Below are 9,206 nucleotides of genomic sequence, written 5' to 3' on the forward strand. Positions count from 1 at the left end.
CTTCCTAATTATCACCGGACATCGTCGCGGACTTTGCTTTAATCACTTTCAAAGTCTTGTGCAAATCTTGTTGGATAAGAATGTCCTTAACTTGGACTTGCCAAATCCCAAAGTTATTCTTGCCATTAAACTTCTCTACTTCAAACCTTGCGTTTAATATCTTATGAGCCATTTCCCCAAATCACACTAAGCAAGCCATAAGAAAAAACTCACTCGGGAATTTTATCGAACACCTTGTCTACACAAATTTCGAACACTATGGTTCTTCACCAAAACTCAAAATTCCAAAGTCGTAAACCTCGCTCCGATACCAATTGTTATGACTAACGCGAAAGCTATCAACAACTACTAACAAAGTATTCAACAACTCTCCAAGCAACAACCCAAGATCAACACAATATTAACAACAACATAAACATAATCAATAGTAGAGAATAAAGTAAAGAATGCACTCATACACAAGACTAGATATACGTGGTTAGGCATTGTGCCTACGTCCACCAGTAAGCTCTATGATATATTGGATGAACTACATAGAGGATTACAAAGATGAGTTTTCTCTTCACTCACTTAGAATGATTCACTCAACACTCACGAAGAATGCTCTCTCTTCAATCTCTTTGGTTTAGTTCTCTCACAATCTCTCTCACTTAGTAAAAAATTTATGTTTCTCTCAAAAAAAAAAAAAAAAAAAAAGAGAAGATTAGGTTAGGTCGTGCACTAAGGGGGGCGACTTGGGCCTTGGGCTTTTCAGACCCAAAAACAACATATCTCTTCTTGCATTGCCATCACCCATACTTTTTGTGTTGCCCCCTCAAAACATTCTGGTTCAGTATAAGTGTTGCATGTTTCACATATATCCGCCTTGTTTTTTGTTTTCCTTGTCGGCAACTCGGGTGTGGATGAATCTAAGGAGGAACCGTCCACATTTCTTGGTGATTGTGGTGGAGTTTCAATCATGTTTTCTTCCAATAAAGGAGTACTTTGCTGTTGCTGCTCTTCTAGTATGAGAGGCAACTCCTAAATTTTCTTTTCTTTCCCTGCCAATTCCAAGAAGCCTTTTCATTAAAAATCACATCTCTACTAATAACTAATTTTTGAGTCTTAAGATTAAATAATCTATAATTAAGCTTTTGACTCATCAGAATAACCTAGAAAAATGCATCAATCACTCTTTTTACCGAGCTTATGCCTCTTGACATATGATATATGAACATATCATATGCTTCCAAAAATTCTGAGATGAATTACCGAGGGGTTTTGATCCTGCTCCAAGCTTCAATTGGTGTCTTGTTAGTTGTTTCAGGCTTTAGTTGGGCATCTATTGAGAATGTACACTGCTGTATGAAGAGCTTCTGCCCAAAATTTTGTAGGCATGTTCTTGTCAACAAGCATAGATCTTGCCAACTCCACTACCATCCTGTTCTTTCTCTAGGCAACTCCGTTTTGTTGTGGGCTGTAGCTAGCCTACTGTTAGTGAGTGCTTTCCGCTTTGCAAAAAATTTCAAACTTTAGAAAGGTATATACACCTCCCCCTCACTCCTTATGAATTTAATGTCGCAACCACTTTGCTTCTCAACTAAAAATTGAAAATGTTTCGTTCTGGTTTTTCCATCAAAAAATATACCCACATCATTTTTTAAAAATCATCAACAAATATAAGAAATACCTGTTTTGATTGTGCAATGGAGTCCTAATTGCGCCACATATGTCGTTATGTATTACTCCTAAAGGTGCGTTAGCTCTCCAAGAGTTTCCTTGTGCAAATGACATTCTGTGTTGCTTGCCCGTGACGCATCCTTCACATACATCAGCTTCACCTTTAATTTCTGGAAGTCCTTTCACCATCTTTTCCATGTGCAACAGCTTGAGTCCCATGAAATTGAAATAGAACCTTTTGTGCCATAGCCATACATCAGCTTCCCCTTTAATTTTAAAGCAACAACACCTGCATACTAGAACTCAAGTGTAGAAGATCCTAATAAGCTATTTGTTCCCATTTTTATATTTGCAATCAATGGCTATGACTACTTTTATCGTATATTTTACAGCGATATTCTTCCAAATGAACAAAATAGCCATTTCTATGAGTTGCTCAAAACTTAATAAATATTGCGTCAAGCTTAGGATCCAATAAGACATTATGAATAAATCTCGTTCCTTTCTTAGTTTCAACAGCAATATAATGGTACCTTTACCTTGAGCAAATACATACAGGAGCTTCATTCTCCATTTTTACTTGTGTCGATCTTGACAGAGGTACCCATTTTGAGGAATACACGAGCTTCATCCTTGTCATATATTGTCCTCTTCTTTTGTGGCTGAACAACAACCATAAAACTAGTTTCCTTCTTCATTTTCTTCTAAAAAATTTGTTTGGTCACTTTTGCCTAAGTGAGACTTTTTCTCAGTATGCCCAATTTTTAATGATGTTGAGGTTTTCCATGATACCAACAATGAGTGACACTATGATTAGACTTTTTACAAATGCTACATGAAGGCATAGAGTTGTCCGAGATCGTACCTCTTTCAAAAACTTTTTGTCCTCCTTTCGTGGTTGGGCGTCGAAATAAATCTTCTATTCGACTGGGAAGCCCTTTCAATCAGCATGCCTTTTATTTCCTTTGTTCATGTGCAAGCAATGAGCTCATCAATTCTTGCACAGACAAAATGCTAGTGTCGTTTGCTTCTTCTATTGTAGCAACAGTGTAATCATATTTTTCAGGCAAACTAATTAATAAGTATTTTTTTCTACAATTCTTTGATCTGTAACATTTTCTCCTTACGACCTCATTTGATTGACAATTTCCATAATTTTTGAGAAATAGTCTTTAATATTTTCAGACACCGTCTCTTCTCAAAGAATGGAGTTTGATACTAATTACCTTGGCATCACCTTGAAATTCCTTTTGCAGAGTCTCCCAAGCTTCCATTAGAAGCTCCCTATTTCGACCCCCACCTACGTGGAAAACGTCCATTAGTACGGGTCTCCACTTTTTTCGTTTAATCGACAGGGCTAAAGCCCAATTTGCAATATCATGGATCAATGTACATGCCCATTAACTCATGTGTCTAAGGCTGAACCTTAGCCACATGGAACCTTAGCCACATGGCTTGCCACTAACGTACATTAATTTATGTCAAGATTCGTTTCTTATCAAAGAGATAATTATCAGTTGAGAGTTATATTCAATTACAATTATTTTAGCTACAAGAAGTCTCTACTCTACCGATATAAATGCCAAACTATTTTTCATACAGAACTACGTTCTTGAGACTTGATTCCATCAATAATTTGGTTACGTAGTCTCATCATTCTCCTGATCACCATCACTTTTCTAATTACTTTTTACATTCTTCATCTCTTTCATCACCACTTAGTGTTTTGATCATATTTGGTCGAAACATAATTGGCGCCGTTTGCGGTTCTTATTCAAAACCCTCGATCACGTTCTGCAAAAGTTATGACGCATACTCGAAGAGCTCAAGGTCCCGATGCAATTATTGACGATCATCATGAACATGATGTTCAAGGTCAACTTGGCGATAATAGACTAATCCCTCCTACTCCTTTTCCACCACAGGTTGCACACGACCCTACTGTCGTTCCACCAATGCGCCAAATTATTCAGCGCGAGGTTATTGCCTCTGATGATTCTCCATTCTCTAATGTGGATAATGTAAGTCATATGTCTCGCGAAGCTCTTCTTAAAAAGTTCAAGAGTGTCTGCAAACAGAACAACTACTACAGGCGTCGTCTAAAACGACCGACTCCACTCGCAGATAATGTTGTATTTGTCATACCACAACATAACACACGCCAATGACATAACAATGTGTGGAATCGTTTAAGTGGTGAGGATGAGATTCACGATATTCGCAACAGCCATGACGAGTTCCAAGAAACAGGCGCAGCATTCCCCGACTTCCGCCGAGAAATAACCAACCCCCCGGTCACGTTCTCGGTAGGCAAGGTAATTCTACTAACCGTTCGATTGTACCCCAAGGTCCTATGGATTATTGGCCAGTCTCGAGGAATTTGGGTGATGAACAGAATAATGGTCGCACTTATGATCAAAACCATCAATTCCGAGAAATACCTCAGCGACATGATTCTTATCATTCTGAAGGATATTGTACTGAAGTCACACCATACCGTCCACAATCATCTCAACATAGTCAAGATGAATCTTTGTCATTTTCTACTCGTTCAGTTCATTCCCATAGGCGTCATTGCAACTATGATTACAATCCAACAGATGTGGATCTGATGACTCCTCAACGTGTCAAAGAAATGATTAAAAAAGCTTTTCTGGACAGCGATCTTTTTGACTCGACACTAGAGAATCTGGCAGTTGAAGATGGTATTTTGGACAAATTTTCTCTCGCCGTCCAACGGGCTACTCATAGTAAAGATTTCAAACAACCAGAGTTTGATCAATATGATGATGTCGAGGGCTGCCGTATGCTTCATGTGATTAATTTCATGAACAAACTGGTTTTATCGGGTGGTGATGTTGTTTTGAAATACAAACTTTTCCCTTCTACATTAAAAGGGGAAGCGTTGGTATGGTTTAGCGAATTACCCCCGCGATTTATTCGTCGGTTCAAAGACTTAACCGAAAAGTTTTCGAAAGGTTTTCATCATAATCTAAAATGTCCAAATGGTGTCCGAGTTCTTTTCAACATCAAGCAACAACGTGATGAAACTCTCCATAGTTTTGTCACTCGTTTCCGCCAAGCTGCAGCTGAGATTTTTGAGCAGTCCGATCTAATGGTAGTCTACACTTTTAAAGAAACTATTTTGTTTGATAAAGACGGGTTGTACAGCTATCTTGTTCGGGACATTCCATCTTCCTTACGTGCGTTATACCAGCGAGTTCAATAATTTATCAATGTTGAGGAAGACACGACTGCTCGAACTTTTTGTGACAACGATAATAAAGGAAATGATTTCAACGATCAGCGAAACAAACAGAAGAATCCGACTTTTGATCAACAACAACCCGGTCAGAAGCCTTCGTATAAGAAAGAAGACTCCATGAGCAAGACCGGCAAGCATTTTATTGATTTTGAATTAACTCCGTTTAATACTAAATATGTGGTAGTTTACGACAAAATCAAGGATAAAAGTATGCTCACTCTGCCGTTTCTCCTATGCGAAGACACTAAAACAACTCGCGATAAATCGTTATGGTGCAAATTTCATAATGATTATGGTCATGAAACTGAGAATCGTCGGTCTTTGGGGGGAAGAATTGAAAATTTTGTGCATAATGGGAAACCTGATGACAACTCAAGTTTTAATAGTAACAGAACACAATGTCATTAAGGTTGGACATGCCGTTATTGATTCATTGTCCAATACTCAGCGGAAAAATGCTCGTCGTTCTAAAGTCAAATATCTTTTTAATTTTTATGAAGTCAACGGGATTAATTTCGTGGAAGGTTTTTGCACGAAGACTATTGAAGACGAACCGTTGTGTTTCACTGACCAAGACCTAATGGGAGAGCATGTTCCTCATTATGATACTGTCGTGATAACTGCGTATATCATTTGTATGCGCGTACAATGTATAATGATCGACACTGGTAGTTCAGCTAGCGTCATATTTTCTGGGTGTTATCGTAGTATTCCTTTTATTGATAACTTGGTTACCCCTAAAAATGCGCCTACAGTTGGTTTTGATGGTACCGCTACTCATTGTGTTGGAAAGGTTTCTCTCTCGGTCACTCTTATGAAGAAGGAAGTCAATATTGATTTCCTATTAATGGATTGTAAATCCCCTTATAATGTTATCCTTGGTCACGATTAGATTCATTATATGGAAGCTGTCGTCTCAACATATCATCAAGCAATCAAGTTCCCATTCAATGGTAAAGCCTGTAAAGTGCGCAGTGATCAACTTACATCTTTAATTTTCCATGACAATATTCTCGATGATTATAAGAAGTCCAAAGTTGTTGGACGAACTATTCTTAGTTCCAACGCCTCAAATAGCAATTACAGTATTCAGGACCTTCAGTTTACTCTGCCAATAGAAATATTGAAGGACCCCCGATCGTCGATCCATTTTTAGAAGTTCAAATTGGCCAACTCCCTGAAGAGACCACTTTTATTTCGACCAAACTTCCAGAAGCGGAGAGACAAGAGCTTATTTTGTTATTAAGGAAGAATAGTCATATTTTTGTTTTGCGAATATAGCAAATGCCCGATATAGATCCTTCTGTGGCTTGTCATAAACTTGACATTGATCCCAATGCTAGGCCGGTTAGACAAAAGCCCCGAAGGATGGCCCCCGATAGAAAGATGAAAGTGAAAGAAGAAATCGACCGTCTCTTGTCTGTTAATTTTATAAGGCCTGTAACTTATCCAACATGGCTATCGAATGTAGTCGTAGTTCCTAAAAAGAACGACAAATTATGTGTTTGTATTGATTTTACGAATCTCAATAAAGCATGTCTGATTCATCCGTATTCGTTACCTCGTATATCTGAAATGGTCAATGCCACATCTGGTTTTCAGCGTTTGTCTTTTTTGGATGCTTATTCTGGTTATCATCAGATTTCGTTATTCATTGAGGACCAAGAGTTCACTGCATTCATTACAGATCAAGAAATTTACTATTACCAGGTAATGCCTTTCGTTCTGAAAAACGCTGGAGCCACATATCAAAAGCTAGTCAACACCATTTTTTCTGAACTACTTAGAAAGACAGTCGAAGTATACATCGACGACATGGTTGTCAAATCTACAGAAGCACCTGATCATTGTACTGATTTGCAAGCTGTTTTTTATAGACTCTCCAATGTCAACATGTGTTTGAATCCGGCTAGGTGTTCTTTCGGTTTATCATCTGGTAAATTCTTAGGATACATGATGACTAGACACGGAATTAAAGCAAATCCAAATCAGATTCGGTCTATCCTTGAAATACCTTCTCTGACGTCAAAGAAAGAGATTCAACAACTTACAGGATGCTTAACTGCCCTAAATCGCTTTATCTCTCGGTATTCTGATCGATGCCATCCTTTTTTCCAAACATTGAAAGACGCATCAATTTGGACGGAGGACTGTGAACTTGCATTTCGTTATTTGAAAGTGTACTTAGTCAATCTCGGTTTCGGCAAAGTCAAGAAATGGCAGCCTATCACCAGATTTAGTCAGCATCGATCATGCCGTTAAGCGTCATCTTATTTGTCGGCGGTGACGATGGTCGTCCTATATTCTTTATTAGCAAGACTCTTACAACGGCTGAAATAAGGTATTCTCGAGTGGAGAAAATTGCATTGGCCTTGGTTCATGCTGCCCTACGTCTTAAGCCTTATTTCCAGGGACGAGTTGTTAAAGTTTATACAGAATATCCACTGCGAAAGCTTTTTCGCAATGTCTAGGAATCAAGTCGCCTCGCCGAATGGGAAAGTTACCTTAGCACTTATAGCATTGTTTTTAAAACTCGCACAGCTAAGAAAGGGCAAGCTTTGGCTTCGCTAATGGCCGATTTTCCTATTGATGATATTCCTACATCTGACATATTACTGGACGAAGAAAATGTCGTCGACAACACACTATTACCTCTTGGGGGCAATGACTTACCACACTTATCAGATGTATTTGCCGATTGTTGGATTGTTTACACTGATGGTTCGCATAATAAGTCTGGCTCCGGTATTGGGTGTGTAATCTTGCAACCAAATGAAGAAAAAATTGAGAAGTCAGTGCGTTTGGGTTTTGACACTTCAAATAGTGAGGCCGAGTATGAAGCTGTCATTTGTGGCTTGTGCACTGCTTCACCTAGGGCGACTAAGTTACGATTATTCACAGATTCTAAGTTAGTCGCTAGCTAGTTCGGAGGATCGTATGCGGCTCGTGACGAGAGAATGGCGGCTTATTTGGACTTAATTCATCGGATTGCTCGAAATTTTGAATCTATCAGTATTGTGCAGCGTCCGCATCATGATGTTCGACACGCTGATTCTCTCGCATATTTATCTAAGGCAATTAAGTTAGATGAGCCTCGCCAGATTACCATTAAATTTCAGAAGGAGTCGAGTATCGATCTGTCTATCGAGGACTTGCGAGATATGTACATCACTCAGAGTTATTTTTTCGTCCAGACATTTTCTAACAAATCACGTCATGCCAATTTGATATCTCTTATGCTGACTCGGAAGTGCAAGCGTGATCTTGATAATCAAGCTGTCGTTGCAGAGAAAACACTTGATCCACAACTTATGTTATTAGATGACCCCAATGATCCTGTTAATGATATTGTCTCGGTCCATACCGACGATGATCATGAAGCTGACAATGCTCCAGAAGTTCCTGATGTAGAGCTAAGTTTTCCTCTTATGCCTTGTGACGAGGATGATTGGCGTCTTCCTTATATCACATATTTACATGATCACATCTTGCCTCCCGATCATAAAGTTGGTGATCGTATCAAACGTGATGCTTGGAAATATTGTCTCATCTCGACTTCGGACGGTCTTTTGCAACTTTATTGCAAAGGCATAAGTCTTAACCCTATGTTTCATTGTCTCAGTAGAGCGGAAGGTTTACTTGTTCTCGTGGAAATTCATTCAGGCATATGTGGGAACCACTCCTGGGGGCGAAGTCTCGCTCATAGAGCAATGACACAAGGGTACTGGTGGCCATACATGCAAAAGGATGCTAAGTGTTTGTCTGAGAAATGTGTTCCTTGTCAGAAATATGCTAATATGGGAACACTTCCAGCGACGAAACTTCATCTAATCTTGAGCCCTTGGCCGTTTGTGAAGTGTGGTCTTGACATTGTCGGTCCTCTTCCGAAAGCTCCTAGCAGTGTTCGTTTCTTACTTGTCGCAACTGATTATTTTACCAAGTAGGGTGAAGCTGTGCCCTTAGCCCAGATCCATGTTTCAGATGTTAAAAAGTTCTTGTGGCATGACATTGTTTGTCGTTTCGGTATTCTAACATCATTGACTTTCGGCAATGGCAAACAATTTGACACTGACGAAATTCTACAATTTTGTTCTGACTTGAAGATTAGTCACAATTTTTTGGCACCGTACCATCCACAAGCTAATGGACAAGCTGAAGCTACTAACAAATCCATTCTTGCAATACTCAAGCGATGACTTCAATAGGCCAAAGGAAATTGGGTTAAGGAACTTCTTGCAGTTATGTGGGCTTATCGAACCACGCCTAAGCATTCAACGAGATT

At 39.1% G+C, this 9,206-nt stretch overlaps 1 long non-coding RNA gene across 2 annotated transcripts; it reads right to left on the reverse strand.

Moving 5' to 3' along the window:
• Positions 1-346: 346 nt before the first annotated feature.
• Positions 347-2,765, reverse strand: LOC147524346 (uncharacterized). Of its 2 annotated transcripts, XR_015196941.1 has the most exons (4): positions 2,525-2,765; positions 1,670-1,955; positions 1,252-1,490; positions 347-1,040 (listed from the first exon to the last, which is right to left on the reverse strand). It is a non-coding gene; the product is annotated as an uncharacterized LOC147524346 (long non-coding RNA). The 2 variants fall into 2 exon arrangements; XR_015196940.1 differs by having other exon boundaries at positions 1,252-1,955.
• Between the last annotated feature and the right edge of the window lie 6,441 nt (positions 2,766-9,206).

Source organism: Coptis chinensis, chromosome 1 (genome assembly GCF_015680905.1).
Source record: "Coptis chinensis isolate HL-2020 chromosome 1, ASM1568090v1, whole genome shotgun sequence".
NCBI lineage: Eukaryota > Viridiplantae > Streptophyta > Magnoliopsida > Ranunculales > Ranunculaceae > Coptis > Coptis chinensis.